The sequence below is a fragment of the Camelina sativa genome, chromosome 15 (genome assembly GCF_030686135.1).
Source record: "Camelina sativa cultivar CO46 ecotype springtype chromosome 15, ASM3068613v1".
Taxonomy (NCBI): Eukaryota; Viridiplantae; Streptophyta; class Magnoliopsida; order Brassicales; family Brassicaceae; genus Camelina; species Camelina sativa.
Window position 1 is genome coordinate 24,618,271 of NC_141894.1, and position 16,313 is coordinate 24,634,583.

The window sequence follows — 16,313 nt, forward strand, 5'->3', positions numbered from 1 at the left end:
TGAAGTGTTTACATCTAAGGACAAATTTACTAAAGACATTGTTAGTACGGTGGGGTATCAATCTCCCTCCAGAACTAAATTATGAGGACATTAGCATGGAATTGTCAAGGGGCGAGAGCTAAAGAGACTTTTTGTCGACTGCGAGAGATGTGTCGCATGTACTTTCCAGGTTTTCTGTTTCTATCTGAGACCAAGAATGATAAGACGTATCTGCAAACTTTGCAAGGTTAATTAGGATTTGACTATCTCCAAACTGTTGAGCCTGATGGCACTAGTGGAGGTCTAGCTCTTTTCTATTTAAAGGACTATCCGGTTAAGTTTTTGTTGGTAGATGACCGATTAATCGACATTGAAACCATCATTAATGGAAACCGAGTTTTTATGAATTTTATCTACGGTGATCCTGTCTCTGCAAACCGTGAATACGTGTGGGAAAGATTAATGCGTATCGGAGTTGCAAGATCAGAACTCTGGTTTATTATTGGAGACTTCAATAAAATAATAGGGAACCATGAAAAGAGAGGAGGAAAAAAAAGATCGGAAGCCTCCTTTCTACCTTTTTGGGCTATGATTGATTCATGTGGTGTCATTGATTTCCCTTACCAAGGAAACCAATTTTCATGGATTGGTTAGCGGTCAAATGGTAAGATTCGGTGTCGCTTAGATAGAGCCATGGGAAATGAAGAGTGGCACAATTTATTTTCCCACACTAATGTGGAGTATATGAAGATGTGGGGTTCGGACCATCGTCCCCTCCTTGCATCTATTCTTACACGTCCAAAAAAGTTTTTGAGCAGGTTTATGTTTGACAAGCGTTGGATAGACAAGCCAGGCCTCAAAGAGGCGGTGATAGATTGATATGATCGTGGCTAGCAAGGAGTCAGAAGCTGCAGAGGAACCGGAGATTGTGTGAAGGATCACTCGCTCAAGAGCTAAGGAGATGGCTAAGGAAGCTCATTCACTCATAGCTGACGGGTCATTCAACCTACCGAGGATCCAGGTCTTCAACATCTCCACCTTGAAGACTTCACCCGGTAATGATAACTAGATAACTTAGGTGTGAAGTTTGTACTCTTTTTCCCATAGCTGAGTTTTGTCCCACTGGGTTTTCTTGACATGGTTTTTAATGAGGCAAATGGATCACTACGTTGAGTTATCTAAAAGTCATTGCCAATGGGAAATAATGTACTAAGACACCCGACTTCAGTATTAAGTCACCAGACTTCAGAATTAAGTCACCAGACTTCTACTACAAGTACCTGACGTTTTGCTGTTTTCTTTTTTTTCTTAAAAACGTCTTGTTGTTTTATTTTGAACTTCCTGTTGTTTGGAGTGTCGAGCCTAGAGTTAATTATAAAACCCCATAGCTACGCCTCTTTGTTCTTTAGCGAAGAAGTATGTTGAACAAGTATTGTTAAACTTTTTCTCTCCATTCGAAATTCTTGAATGCGTTCTTGATTTCTGGGTTTCTATACACTTTGTAATTCAGAAACTCTTCACTTTATTTCATTCCATACAACCACCTAAATATCTTTCTCCATCGTATCATTGTTCCATCACTCGATTATCTCCAAATCCACCTGCAATCTCGTTCACGCGACTTCACCATCGAGTCTCATCACTAATCACTTATCAGCAGCCTTTCAACGGAGTTCCATCCTAGGGAGATCGTATCATGTGGTATCAGAGCCAACTCTGTGCCGAAGGCTGAGCGATTCTAAAACCCTAATCTCGATTTGTGTTGTTTAATTTCTGTTTGTTTGTTTATTTCCTTGTTTTGTTGTCTCTGCGTTTTCGTTGTGAGTCTTGTTTAGTTTTAGGCTTTGATTTTTGTTATTGATTGGAGTCTAGATCGAGTTTTGTGAGTTTAGGATTTAGTTTTGTGTTGTTTCGAAACTAGACTGCAACTAGGGTTTAGTCATTTCGAAGTTTGTTCATTATAGGGTTGGTATTGATAGATTCTCTTGTAGTGTTGCTCAATATTAGGTCTAAATTCGTGAGTCTATTGTTTAAAATTCCGAGTCTCAGAGTTTATTTTCGTTTCTCTCATTAAAGGAACATTTTACTGCGAGTTTCTTCTTTAATTTGCAGGCACAATGGAGCTTTCTACAGAAGCTATGGAAGCCTTGAACCAAGCCATGTCCAAGCAAATTGCAGAAGCAAATAAGACAATGTCTACTCAGTTTCAACAACAGATGGAGCAGCTCAGTAACAAGTTTGAGAAACAGATAAAAGACATCGCTCAAGCAACCAATGCTTCAGATCTAAGTTCGTCAGAACCACCTAGTCCTAATGAGGCGATCCGCCTAGCTAAAGGAAAAGCACATGTGGGAGCTTCTTCAAAGCATCCACGGATCAAATCAGCTAAGTCACCTACTGGGGGGAGAGAGACTTGTTTCAATCAGAGAAGAAACACCCAAAGTATAGAAAGAGAGCATCGCAGAACTGGCAGGGATCATACACGTCCACATCGAACTGAACAAGTAGCTGGGCATCGGATATACTTTGATACAGATAGAAAGTATTCAGAAGAAGATGAAGCTTCAGATCATAGCCAAGAGACAATGAGGAGAAACAAAAACAGAGATCATGGCAGGGATTATGATCCTTTGAGGCAGCAGTTGAGTCATCTCAAGATTCAGTATCCTTCTTTCCATGGTACCAATGATCCAGAGACTTATCTAGACTAGGAAAGGAAGATGGAGTCGAATTTTCAGGTTCAAGGAACCTATGAGTTGAACAAGGTGAAGATAGCCATATCCGAATTCAATGGTTATGCTTTGTTGTGGTAATATCTGTTGGGGCTCACTAGACATCGACAGAGAGAGCCTGCTATCACTACATGGGAACAGTTAGTCACGCAGATGAGAAAGAAGTTTGTTCCTACACACTACCAGAGAGAGATCCTTAACAAGCTTAGGCGTCTCATTCAAGGTACCAAGTCTGTTAGAGACTACTATCAAGAGCTGGAAACGCTTATGATCATGGCTGATCTAAGAGAAAGTGAAGACATGGTTATGTCTAGATTTCTTGGGGGTTTAAACAGAGAGATTCAAGACAAGATAGAGCTGCAGAATTATGAAAATGTGCTAGAAATGGTACATAAGGCAGAGTTAATTGAATCGCAGATCAAGAGAAAGGGAGTGAGGTCAGCTTTTGCGCCTAACATTTCCAAGCCAAGAGAGTTCAGTAAACCCGCCTTCACCAAGGACAGCAAACCCACGACAGCTACAGTCAAAGAGGAGGTTAAGATTGATTTCAAGCCCAAGAGTAGCGCTTCTACAAGTCATATCAGGTGTTTCAAATGCCAAGGAATGGGGCATTATTCTAGAGACTGTCCTAACAAGAAGATGTTTCTTCTGCAAGAAGGAGGAGAGATTGTGCCTGTAGACAGTTCAGAGAGTGAACCAGAGTCAGATTTCGGTGAAGAAGGTGAACCAGTAGTAATGGGAGAGATGTTGGTAGCACGCAGGGCTTTAAGTGTTCAGATTCATCCAGATGATAGAGGACAGCGTGAGAACCTATGTCACACACGGTGTATGGTTCAAGACAAGGTCTGCACCTTGATCGTTGATGGTGGAAGCTGTACTAATGCAGCTAGTGAAGAGATGGTACAGAAGCTTAATCTCAAGACCACTTCACATCCAAGACCTTACCAGCTGCAGTGGTTCAACAACAAGGGAGCTTTGACAGTTTCGCAGCAAGTGATGGTGAAACTAACAATTGGGAAGTATGAGGATGAGCTGCTATGTGATGTGATTCCAATGAAATCAAGTCATATTCTGTTGGGAAGACCATGGCAGTTCGACAGAAAAGTGTTTCATGATGGCTACACCAACAAGCAATCGTTTGAGTTCAAGGGACGTAAGGTTACTCTTCTACCACTTCCACCCAGCGAAATCTACAAGGACCAGCTTCACATGAACCGCAAAGATACAAAGAAAGTGTATCACAGCCTGAATATCAATCACAGCGAGTTCAACAAGCTATTTGATCCAGAGATGACCACATTTATGTTTGTGTATAAGGAGACACTCACCAGTACTAAGTCAGCAGAAGAGCTTCCACGCGAGATGATAGAGATTATAGAGGAGTACAAGGATGTGTTCCCAGAAGAGATACCTCCAGGCTTGCCTCTAATACGTGGGATAGAGCATCAGATCGATTTGGTACCAGGTTCGGCTCTACCGAACAGACCAGCTTACAAAACCAATCCAGTAGAAACTAAAGAGCTTCAGAAGCAAGTAGAAGAGCTGATGAGCAAGGGACACATCAGAGAGAGTCTCAGTCCATGTGCAGTACCAGTTTTGCTTGTACCCAAGAGAGATGGTTCATGGAGGATGTGTGTTGATTGTAGAGCTATTAACAATATCACAGTGAAGTACAGACACCCGATTCCGAGATTGGATGATATGCTGGATGAGTTATGTGGGTCAACCATCTTTTCAAAGATCGATTTAAAGAGTGGGTATCATCAGATCAGAATGAAGGAAGTAATGAATGGAAAACAGCTTTCAAAACCAAGCAAGGGCTCTACGAATGGCTAGTCATGCCGTTTGGTCTCACTGATGCTCCTAGCACCTTCATGCGTTTAATGAATTATGCTCTCAAACCTTTCATAGGCATCTTCGTGGTTGTGTACTTCGATGACATTCTCATCTACAGCAAAGGTCTAGAAGAACACTTAGAACACATCCGCCAAGTTCTAAATGTTCTTCGTTCTCAATCCCTCTTTGCTAATTTTTTTAAATGTTCATTCTGTACTACTGAGGTTGTCTTTCTAGGCTTTGTTGTCATTGCAGAAGGAGTTAGAGTGGATGATGAGAAGATCAAAGCTATTAAGGAGTGGCCAACACCCAAAAACATGGCAGAAGTCAGGAGCTTTCATGGATTAGCCGGATTCTACAGGCGATTTGTCCAAGACTTCAGTACTATTGCAGCGCCACTTACAGAAGTTATCAAGAAGGATGTAGGATTCAGATGGGAGGAAGCACAAGAGAGGGCATTTTCAACCTTAAAAGAGAAGCTTATCACTGCCCCTATTCTTTTACTTCCTGATTTTATGAAAACTTTTGAGATTGAATGTGATGCTTCCGGAGTGGGTATAGGTGCTGTTTTGATGAAAACCAGTAGCTTACTTCAGTGAGAAGCTAGGAGGATCGATGCTAAACTATCCTACATATGACAAGGAGCTGTACGCCTTGGTTCGAGCTCTTCAAACATGGCAGCATTACCTGTGGCCCAAGGAGTTCGTTATTCATACTGATCATGAGTCCTTGAAGCATCATAAAGGACAACAAAAGCTCAACAAGAGACATGCCAGATGGATGGAGTTCATAGAGACTTTTTCCTACACGGTTAAGTACAAGAAAGGTAAAGATAATGTAGTCGCAGATGCATTATCCAGGAGGTACACTCTCGTTTCTACAATGTCTTCTAAGCTTGAAGGTTTTGATAACATTGTAGAACTTTATGAGACTGATATCGATTTTGCTGAGAGCTATGGCAAATGCCATAAGTTTGCTTTTGAAAACTATTATAGGCAGGATGGATATTTGTTTTATAAGGACCGATTGTGTATACCAAGAGGATCCATAAGAGAATTGCTGACTAGAGAAGCTCACGGAGGTGGACTAGCTAGACATTTTGGAGTGTCAAAGACTCTACTTGGACTGCAAGAACACTTCTATTGGCCTCAAATGAAGAAAGACGTTGAGAAGGTTTGTTCTAGGTGCCATATCTGCAAAATGGCGAAGGGTAAGGTACAGCCCCACGGCTTGTACACTCCTCTCCCTATTCCTTCTCAACCCTAGACTCATATTTCTATGGATTTTGTTCTTGGCTTACCTCGAACCAGAAATGGTAGAGATTCGATTTTTGTTGTGGTTGACAGGTTTAGCAAGATGGCTCATTTTATTGCTAGTCACAAGACGGACGATGCTGTTATTGTAGCTAACTTGTTTTTCAGGGAAGTAGTACGCCTGCATGGAATGCCTCAAGTAATCGTTTCAGACCGAGATACAAAGTTTCTAGGACACTTCTCGAGGACACTATGGGCTAAGCTAGGAACCAAGCTATCATTTTCAACCACATGTCACCCGCAAACAGATGGGCAAACCGAAGTGGTGAACAGAATGCTATCTACACTCCTAAGGACCTTAGTGAAAAGCAATCTCAAGTCATGGGAAGAATGTCTACCACACGTTGAGTTTGCATATAATCACGCTAAGCATTCTGCTACCTTATTTTCTCCTTTTGAAATTGTTTATGGTTTTAATCCACAATCACCTCTAGACTTGATTCCTTTACCTTTAAGCGTGAAGTGTAGCTTTGATGGCAAAGAAAAGGCTGAACAGGTGAGGAGGATACATGCTAACGCTAAGGAGAACATAGAGAAAAGGACCAAGCAATACGAGAAGCATGCAAACAAGGGCAGGAAGGAGCTCGTTTTCGAAGAAGGAGACTTAGTGTGGATTCACTTACGCAAGGATAAGTTCCCAGAAGAGAGGAAGAGCAAGCTTCTACCACGAGCTGATGGCCCATTTAAAGTCATACAATCTACAACGAGATTGATCTTCAAGGTAAGTATAAGATATCTTCAACATTCAATGTTTCTGACTTGCTTCCTTATTATGCAGATTCCGATTTGAGGACAAATCCTTTTGAAGAGGGGGAGGATGATATGATCGTGGCTAGCAAGGAGTCAGAAGCTGCAGAGGAACCGGAGATTGTGGGAAGGATCACTCGCTCAAGAGCTAAGGAGATGGCTAAGGAAGCTCATTCACTCATAGCTGACGGGTCGTTCAACCTACCGAGGATCCAGGTCTTCAACATCTCCACCTTGAAGACTTCATCCGGTAATGATAACTAGACAACTTAGGTGTGAATTTTGTACTCTTTTTCCCATAGCTGAGTTTTGTCCCACTGGGTTTTCTTGGCATGGTTTTTAATGAGGCAAATGGATCACTACGTCGAGTTATCTAGAAGTCATTGCCAATGGGAAATAATGTACTAAGTCACCAGACTTCAGTATTAAGTCACCAGACTTCAGAATTAAGTCACCATATGTCTGTACTAAGTCACCAGACTTCTACTACAAGTACCTGACGTTTTGCTGTTTTCTTTTTTTTCTTCAAAACGTCTTGTTGTTTTATTTTGAACTTCCTGTTGTTTGGAGTGTCGAGCCTAGGGTTAATTATAAAACCCCATAGCTACGCCTCTTTGTTCTTTAGCGAAGAAGTATGTTGAACAAGTATTGTTAAACTTTTTCTCTCCATTCAAAATTCTTGAATGTGTTCTTGATTTCTGGGTTTCTATACACTTTGTGATTCAGAAACTCTTCACTTTATTTCATTCCATACAACCACCTAAATATCTTTCTCCATCGTATCATTGTTCCATCACTCGATTATCTCCATCCACCTGCAATCTCGTTTGCGCGACTGCACCAGAGAGTCTCATCACTAATCACTTATCAGCAGCCTTTCAACGGAGTTCCATCCTAGGGAGATCGTATCATAGATGGATGGGGAGGGGACGACAATTCTGTCGAACGATCCATCTTGAAAAAAATGCAAAACAGTAAAAGAGCAATCTCCATTTGGAAGAAAAATAATCAAACAAACTCCGAAAAGCTTATTAAGGAACTTCAAGAAAAAATTGATGAGACCTATGGAGATGATCAAGCATCGTCGGAAACTCTCCTCAATCTAAAATGGCGGCTCTGCGAAGCTTATAGGGAAGAAGAGGCATATTGGTACCAAAAAAGAAGAGAACTTTGGCTTGCAGACAGAGATAAAAATACAATTCTTCCACGCTTCCACTAAACAAAGGAAGGCAAGGAACAAGATCACTGGCATCCTTAATCAACTTGGGGTCTGGGTTGATACACAAGAAGGGATAGAAAAAGTAGCGGTGGAGTATTTTGACAATCTCTTTCAATCCTCGAATGCGAGCGACCCTACTTTGGCCATTAAGGACGTACCAACTCTGGTCACACCTGCTATGAACGAGCATCTTATGAAAGATATCTCAGAAGAGGAGGTCAAACGAGCTTTGTTCTCCCTGAATCCGGGAAAGGCTCCAGGACCATATGGGATGACTGCTTTATTTTTCCAAAAGTTTTGGGAAACCATAAAAGGCGATCTCACTAAGATGGTGAAGAACTTTTTTAGTTCTGGAATTTTTTATGGCAAGTTAAATGAAACAAATATATGTTTGATCCCGAAAGGAGAACGACCTCGTGAAATGTCAAAATTTCGCCCTATTAGCTTGTGTAACGTGAGCTATAAGGTGATCTCAAAAATTCTGAGCTTACGTCTCAAGAAGTTTTTACCGGAACTTATATCCGAGACTCAATCTGCCTTTGTGTCAGGAAGATTAATCACAGATAATATCCTCATTGCTCAAGAAAACTTCCATGCCCTCCGTTCTAATCAGGCCAACCGGAAAAAATTTATGGCAATAAAAATGGACATGAGTAAAGCTTATGATAGGGTGGATTTGATCAAAAATGGGTGGGTTGGATAATGCAATGCATTACTTCCGTCTCCTACCGTATTTTGATCAATGGAGATCCCAAGGGACGAATTAGGCCAACACGTGGGATTCGTCAGGGGGACCCAATTTCTCCATACCTATTTATACTTTGCACTGAGGCCTTAATTGCTCAGATTAGGAACTCAGAAAGAGATGGAAAGATCCAGGGTTTACGTATTTCGAACGCAAGCCCACGTGTTTCCTACTTACTTTTTGCAGACGACAGTTTATTCTTCTACAGAGCTGATCCTCAGCAATTCAAGGAAATTATCGATATAATATGCTTTTATGGTGAAGCGTCTGGACAAGAAATTAACTTCTCCAAATCTTCCATTTGGAACCGAGGTTCCGTCCCATATACGTCAAGAGATCAAATCTATTGTTGGGATATCACAAGAAGGAGGCATGGGGGTACATACTTGGGTCTCCCTGAGAAGATTCATGGGTCAAAGGCACAAGTCTTTGCATTCGTGAGGGATAGACTCCATAAGAAGGTAAACTTATGGACTTCGAAATCTCTATCCAAGGGAGGGAATGAAGTCTTGATCAAATCAGTGGCGCAAGCAATTCCGACATATGTAATGTCGTGTTTTCTCTTACTAAAAGCTATATGCTCAAAATTAACTAGTGCGATAGCCAATTTCTGGTGGAGCAATAAAGCAGACAGTAAAGGATTGCATTGGATATCATGGGAACAAATGTGTATTCAACTTTCGGAAGGTGGGCTAGGCTTTAGAACACTAGAAGAATTTAATCTTGCCCTTTTGGCAAAGCAACTATGGAGATTGCTGAGATATTCAGATTCTCTTCTTAGCCGAGTTCTAAAAGGGAGATACTTTCGATATTGTAGTCCATTAGAGATACAAGTATCAAATCGACCTTCATATGGCTGGAGGAGCATGTTGGCAGCAAAGTGTGTTCTTTCGTACGGAATTCATAAGACCATAAGCTTGGGTTTTAATATGTGCATCTGGACTGAACCATGGATCCCAAATACGCCAGCACGACCACCCCAAAGTTTAACTAATGAGAGAAATCCCTTGATTTGTGTTAACACCTTGATAGATTTTAACACAAAAAAATGGAAAATTGAACGTCTTCGGGAACTATTCCCCCCCAAAAGAAATTACCCTTATTTTGGGGATTAAACCAAGCTTGAATGCCTCGAGGGACGGCTATTCTTGGACTCTAACAAAGTCTGGAACTTATACCGTTAAATCAGGATACGAAGCCGCGAGAGCTATCTCTCGCCTTTCTTGCGACCTCCCTTCTTAGGGACCTAGTGTTACGACACTTAAGGCGCAAACATGGAAGTTAAAAACATCACGGAAGCTTAAGCATTTTGTTTGGCAATGTGTGACTGGGTGCTTGGCAACATGCCAACGCCTGCATTATCGCCATATTGGTAGAGATAAAGATTGTCCTAGATGTGGAGCGGAGGAGGAAACTATAAACCATATGCTATTTGAATGCCCCCAGCACGTCAAGTATGGGCTTTATCGACAATCCCTTCCTATCCTATGGTGTTCCCTTCATCTTCCCTACATAGCAACCTCGATTTTCTATATTGGCGTGGTAGAGACTCTGGTGCAACTGATCAAAACTTGAGAATGTTCCCCTGAATGAGGTGGTACATTTGGAAGGTAAGAAATAAGAAAGTGTTTGAAAATATCTCTGAATCTCCGCAAGATACACTGGAGAAAGCTATCCAAGAAGAAGAAGTCTGGAGAAGAGCAAATAACAGAGACTTAGCACCGGCGGTAGTAGACGCATGCATACCTTCGATCCCAATTCCTCAAGAATCTCTTGTATGCTTTATAGATGGATCTTGGCATACAGAGGTGGATAGGAGTGGGCATGGCTGGATTGCTTCTATCGGTGAAATAATCCTGCACATGGGGCTAAAAGGATCGCGCAGAAGCTTATCCCCATTACATGCGGAGTTAGATACCCTTATTTGGGCTATGGAGTGCTTATTAGCATTGGACTTGGATAAAACTCTTTTTGCTATGGATTGTTCAGACCTCCTAAGGATGACGTCTAATATCGAGGATTGGCCGACCTTTTCATCAGAATTGAAGGATTTTATTCATTTCAGAGATAGATTTGCTAATTTTAGTATTAGATATATTCCCCGAGAGGAAAATATTCGTGCCGATAAACTTGCGAAAAATGTGCAAGAGCACGAGGTTTCTGTTTTTCTCATGTAAGCTCGTCGGCACCTAATTGGCTCTCTCTCGGAGAAAGTCATCTCCGATAACTTAATAGATGGGGTTTGATTGAAAAAAAAAAAAATGGTTTGCAACAATTTTAAATATGGCTCTACTTTAGTATTTCATATCCTAAACAATTTATGGTACTACCAAAAAAAAAAAAAAAACAAAAATTTTGAAACGGATCTAGTAGTAAAGTCGCTTTGCAAAGTAAGAATTTATCGTGTGTGCTAATAGTTCCAAATGCATTTGGCAAACAAATCACCAAATAATTCCAAATTTGCAATGCATTCAAAAAAAAAAAGTTGTTCAAATCTGTTTTAGAATTTTATTTATTTATTTGAAAGCATGAAATAATTGGAGACACTTGTTGCAAATCTTTTACAAACTTAACACTTGTTTTAATTTTTGCAATGAGTCATTACAAGTTTACTTTGTTATAATGCATGTATTCAAATAATTTTCATTTTGTTTCAATTGTTCGTGATATGAGAAAAGTCAAAAGAAAACAAAACCAGTGTTGGGTATAAGTCAGTAAATGAAAAATCGGATAAGATCAGTTTACAATTTGTTCACTTTAGTTTTGTTAGTTAAACCCCTTCTGAATTGGCTTAACTTGTTCTCTGAATTGGCTTAACTTGATCTTTCTTGATTGTTAGTGAAGTTCCCATTTGGTTTGACACCCTTTGTATTACGATTGTACAAGGTTAATTGAATCTGCTGAAATAAAATTCTAGATGCTCTCACAACACAACAACAACAACAACAAAAACAAAAACGAAACCCACTCTCTGAGCAAGATTAACTAGAAGCATGATAACAAATCTTCAAGTGTTGCTAATACGTCTACATCAGATAAATATCAAAAGAAGAAGAAGAATTAGAGAAAAAGTCAAGGAATTGGTGATGTGGAGGCCTAGCTTCCACAGTGAATAAAGATTAGGAATGAACTAAAGGGTTTGTTGTTCGAGCTCATTGTCCTTAAAAGCAGCTGAGAATCGGTTTTTACTCTTTACCCGACACAATCACTTCTTGGTAGGTCCTCACACATACTAAAATTGTTCGAGCTCAAAGATAAACATAGGTGGTGGTGATATCAAATAATTTTTTAAAAAAGAATTTCTGCATGCACCACCAAAAATTGGGGTGTTACATATCAATTATTTAACGGTTGCAAACTTGGAAAAGCAAAACAGCCCTTCATTAAATAGAGATTAAACTCTGAAAATAGCAAACACGATATCCAATGTAATATTCGTCGTTGAAAGCAACATGATCTGATTCGGTTTCGAGATCATGTGTCCACAATGTTCTACTTCGCGTAGGATCATGAAACAACAAATTCTTCTTCTTCTTCTTATTATTATTATTCTTCCCACTCCCAGCCAAAAGTGCTAGTGGATGGAATGCGGCTTGTGTTGGGCAACCATACAGTGCCCGAGTTAGGCGGAGATCTATGGAACAAATTTTTTCCCATGTTTTGTTGACTGAATCGAACGACCATATCACTTGGTTGGACCAATAAATCTTCTCCGATACGCACAAGCGGTTGTCGAGGTTGCACAAGACTATCTAGTAATGATCAAAATGCACATAGGCCAAGGGAGCTTTAGAGATGATTTGAAAAGTTTCAGTGTGAAGATCGAAAGATACAACTTTGGTTTCTTGCCAGCAGTCTGTGAACCAATGAAGCGAGCCATTTGCAAACACAGGATGGGCGGCACCAACAATCCTATAAGGAGCTGAGGGAGTGACATACCTCCAAGCGTTGGTGCTAAAGTCGAAAACTTCGCATGTAGTAACGCCTATTTCTTTTGAAGAGTTGTTGTTGTTGTTGTATAGCCAAACGGCCTTGTATTTGCCAGTGAATATGTCTTTACCGAATCCAAGATTATAGGTTTGGTTTACAAGCTTGAAGTGACGGTCTCCTAAATCGATCATGCGTCGTTGGAATTGGCAGAGAGGAAGATGTCGATACCATCTAGTGGCGGGGTTGAGCACAATACCAGATTTGAGGGGATGGTAGAGACAAACGAGACCGTCACAGCTATGATAGCTGACAAAGTAGTGCTTGTACTCCTTGTCCTTGTCCTTGTCCTTGTCCCAATGAATAGGGAATTTAACCGATGAGGATGAACCCAATACCAGTGTTCTAAGACTCTCTCTGTCCGGCAGGTAAACCATGAGAACATCTGGATCTCGTAATTGTTGACGCTGCTTCAAGTGTTTTGCTTGGAACAATGGTGATTCGATCGTTGATTTCCATTGCTTCGACACAGCCTTGAATCTCACCAGAGATTTCACCTCAAGTGTCTCCAAGATGATCTCTACCACATCGTGGGGAACCCATTCCATTTCCAAGCCACGTTTTTTCGACATTCGAAATCAGATCAACAAAATACTATATTCTCTCTCTCTTTCTCTCTCCCAACAGACCTATTCTCCTAACCTACCAAAAACTCCGGAACAACTTCAACATGGTTTGAGATTTTGGCTTCTCATTTAAATCAATTCCAGTCAAAAAGTATAACAGATATCAAAAAAAACTAGATTAGGATCCGTGCTAGAGTATGGGTTGAATTTTTTTTATTTATATTGTAATTTTTATATACAATCTAATTTATGTGATTTATTTTAAAAATTGTTGTGAATAAAATATTATGCAATAAAATCATCTACTAAAACTGATGGATCCGTACTGTAGCACAAATTTTTGTAATTTTTACTTAAAGCACTACAAATGTGATTGTTTTATTTGTTTTAAAAGTTATTTTTTTTAGAAAACACTATGCCATTAAATCATATGTTGAATATGACTTATGGAAATAATGTATATTTTGTATAGATTTTGATCTGTGGTACACCGCGAATTAAGTTATTTGATAAAAAATAATAATTTGTTTGTTAATTTTTGTTACAGTATTAATTTAATCAACTTAATTAGATATGTCTATTAATTTAATATTCATATTATTAACAAAATAATGAAATGATATTTTACCCGTGTAGCACCGAATTAACAAAAATTTAAATTTATATTAGTATCTACTCAAACACTTCGTGTCATATAACCCCGTCGTGTAATATTTTAACTTGCAGTCCACCATGAATTGTAATGTACTAATGTGTATAAACATAATAAGCATCGTTATAAGTATGATAAAATTGAAAGACATGAACCGAAAGATGATACCTTATCAAAAGGTAACGATAGATTATTGATCGGTTTATTTTATAATATAATCGGAAATCACTCTCAATCCGTGGAAGAGTGAATTTTTTTTAGATTTGTTTGCCAATATATATGGTTAACTAAATATTTTTTGGAGATTTTATTTTATTCTTTCGATAACTTGTTTTAGAAGATCTTAAATCAAGATTAAATATTTGAAGGATATATTTTGGTGTAAAAGAGAATTAAGATTATTCTCCTAAAATCTTGCGAAAATGAAGAGTTACATATTAAGACTTTCAATGTGATGTAACATATATCTAATACAAATTAATATTAACTTTTTTTATAACCCATTTGTAACCTACTATTAAAATTATATAGTCTACAAATTTGAAGTTGTGTACTTCCGTTTTATTAAATAGGGGATTCCAATAAATCATATTTTACATTTTCACAAAAATTAAAATCTATAATAATATAGAAATTGTGGAGATATTCCAACTACCTACACTGGTGAAATTTATGAAGTCGCAATATTGAAAAATACAAACCAACTAGGTTCGGATGCGACGTACGTGCGGAGTTATGTTTGCGTAAACTTTTTAAAATTAGAAATACCAAGACCATCATGAGTGATATAAGAAAAAAATTAAGATATAATTTAGTAAGTGATATTACATGTATATTATTCTAAACTAATCCAAACATTTCCAACAGTTTGTTAAGGAGTGTTAAATCAATTTTGGATTCGGTTGTATATTCATTTATTTCACGTATTTAACCTAGATATATATATTTGGGACAGGATACTCGTCTTGTCTTGTATGCGTCACAAAATTTCATCCCATAACCGTTTTCTTAAAAAATAATTATATTTTTGACTATATTATTAGGGTGAATTACTCAAATGTTACTCATTTTAGGTAATATTACCAGAATCTACAAAAAACTTTTTTATTACTAGAATATTTCGGGTATTTTCAAAATACCCAGCGTGCTCCTGTTTTATGTTACCGGAAAAAACGTAATTACAAAAATGTCATTGCCACGTCAGACGCCACGTCAGAAATTGCTGAGGTGTAATCATAACTCAGCCGTAACGTGTTACAGAGATATGTTGCGGCTGAGTTATAGGTATGTTGCGGCTGAGTTATTGAAAAAACATTTGAGTAAGAGCGGACGGCTGAGTTATAGCATAACTCAGCCAAGCGTTACGGCTGACTTATTAAAATCTGGCTGAATTATGCTCTAACTCAGCCGTCCTTACGGCTGAGTTTTCACCCGATGGTTGAGTTGTCAAAATTTTGGCTGATTTATCACTACGACACGACTGAGTTACCATTTTCCGACTGGCTGAGTTATGAAAAATGGCTCACTTATAAGATGTTGTTATGGCTGAGTTATGGTAAAAAACTATAACTCAGCCGTGATAGGCTGACTTATCGTACAACTCAGCCATTTGACGGCTGACTTAGTAGCAAAAGATTAATTACTAGAATGTTATTCAGTTACGGCTGACTTATTAAACGATACGGCTGAGTTATATATTTTCAGTTGATGAAGCGGCTGAACTTGGGAGCAATTTTTTGCTTTTTAATTACTGTAATGTTTTTCATGTTGTGACTGAGTTATAATTTGTTTGATGGCTGAGTTTTATTTAGGCTGAGTTATTAATTGTTTGATGGCTGACTTGCCACGTCGGATGCAACATCCATGTCAGAATTCCTTGTCATCATTTTTTTTCTCCGGAAATACGAAACATCGTTCGATTCTTGTTCTTCAACTGGTTAATAAGTGAACTATTTACCTTCTTATTCTACTTGTTCTTCTACTTCTTCTTCACTTTATTCTTCACATTGTTCTTCTACTTCTTCTTCACCTTGTTCTTCATTATCTTTCATGGATCCAGTTGCGGTACTAGTTGTGTCCTATAATTGGATAAAGACACAGAGATATGTATTTAACACCAACGATAGAGGGTGTACAGTTGTGCAGATAGATGGAGGCACAACACACGACAAGCTTGTGGAGCTTGTTCTTGAAGACTACAGATTGGACGCGTTTAGCCATGAGCTAAAGCTGAGCTACATGTTCTCGAACAAGGCACTGAAACATATGGCGCATGATACTCCACCAGTTTTTGTCTCCAATGATCGACAGTTGCAATATTTTTTGGGGCTATGGAAAACCAATCAGCTACGTCTCTATGTAGAATTTTCGGCGAAAGAGTCTACAGAAACTAGTGGAGCTAGAGGAAGTATGATTCGGCCAAGCAGTGACTCGAAAATAGAATCTACATATGAAGTGTACGGTGGGAGATTTGAAGGCACTTGTTTCTATTATGGTAAGATCGTTGACAAAGAAAACCAAGAAGAAGAAGAAGCTGT

The 16,313-nt window shown here is 39.0% G+C and overlaps 2 pseudogenes across 1 annotated transcript; one reads left to right on the forward strand and one right to left on the reverse strand.

The window, feature by feature from the left end:
- The first annotated feature begins 81 nt into the window (after positions 1-81).
- LOC147927050 (uncharacterized) lies at positions 82-10,748 on the forward strand (annotated as a pseudogene).
- A 1,189-nt stretch (positions 10,749-11,937) lies between these two features.
- LOC104747279 (F-box/LRR-repeat/kelch-repeat protein At1g09650 pseudogene) lies at positions 11,938-13,308 on the reverse strand (annotated as a pseudogene). The gene has a single exon (XR_015582902.1). The product of XR_015582902.1 is annotated as an F-box/LRR-repeat/kelch-repeat protein At1g09650 pseudogene (transcript).
- Positions 13,309-16,313: the final 3,005 nt, after the last annotated feature.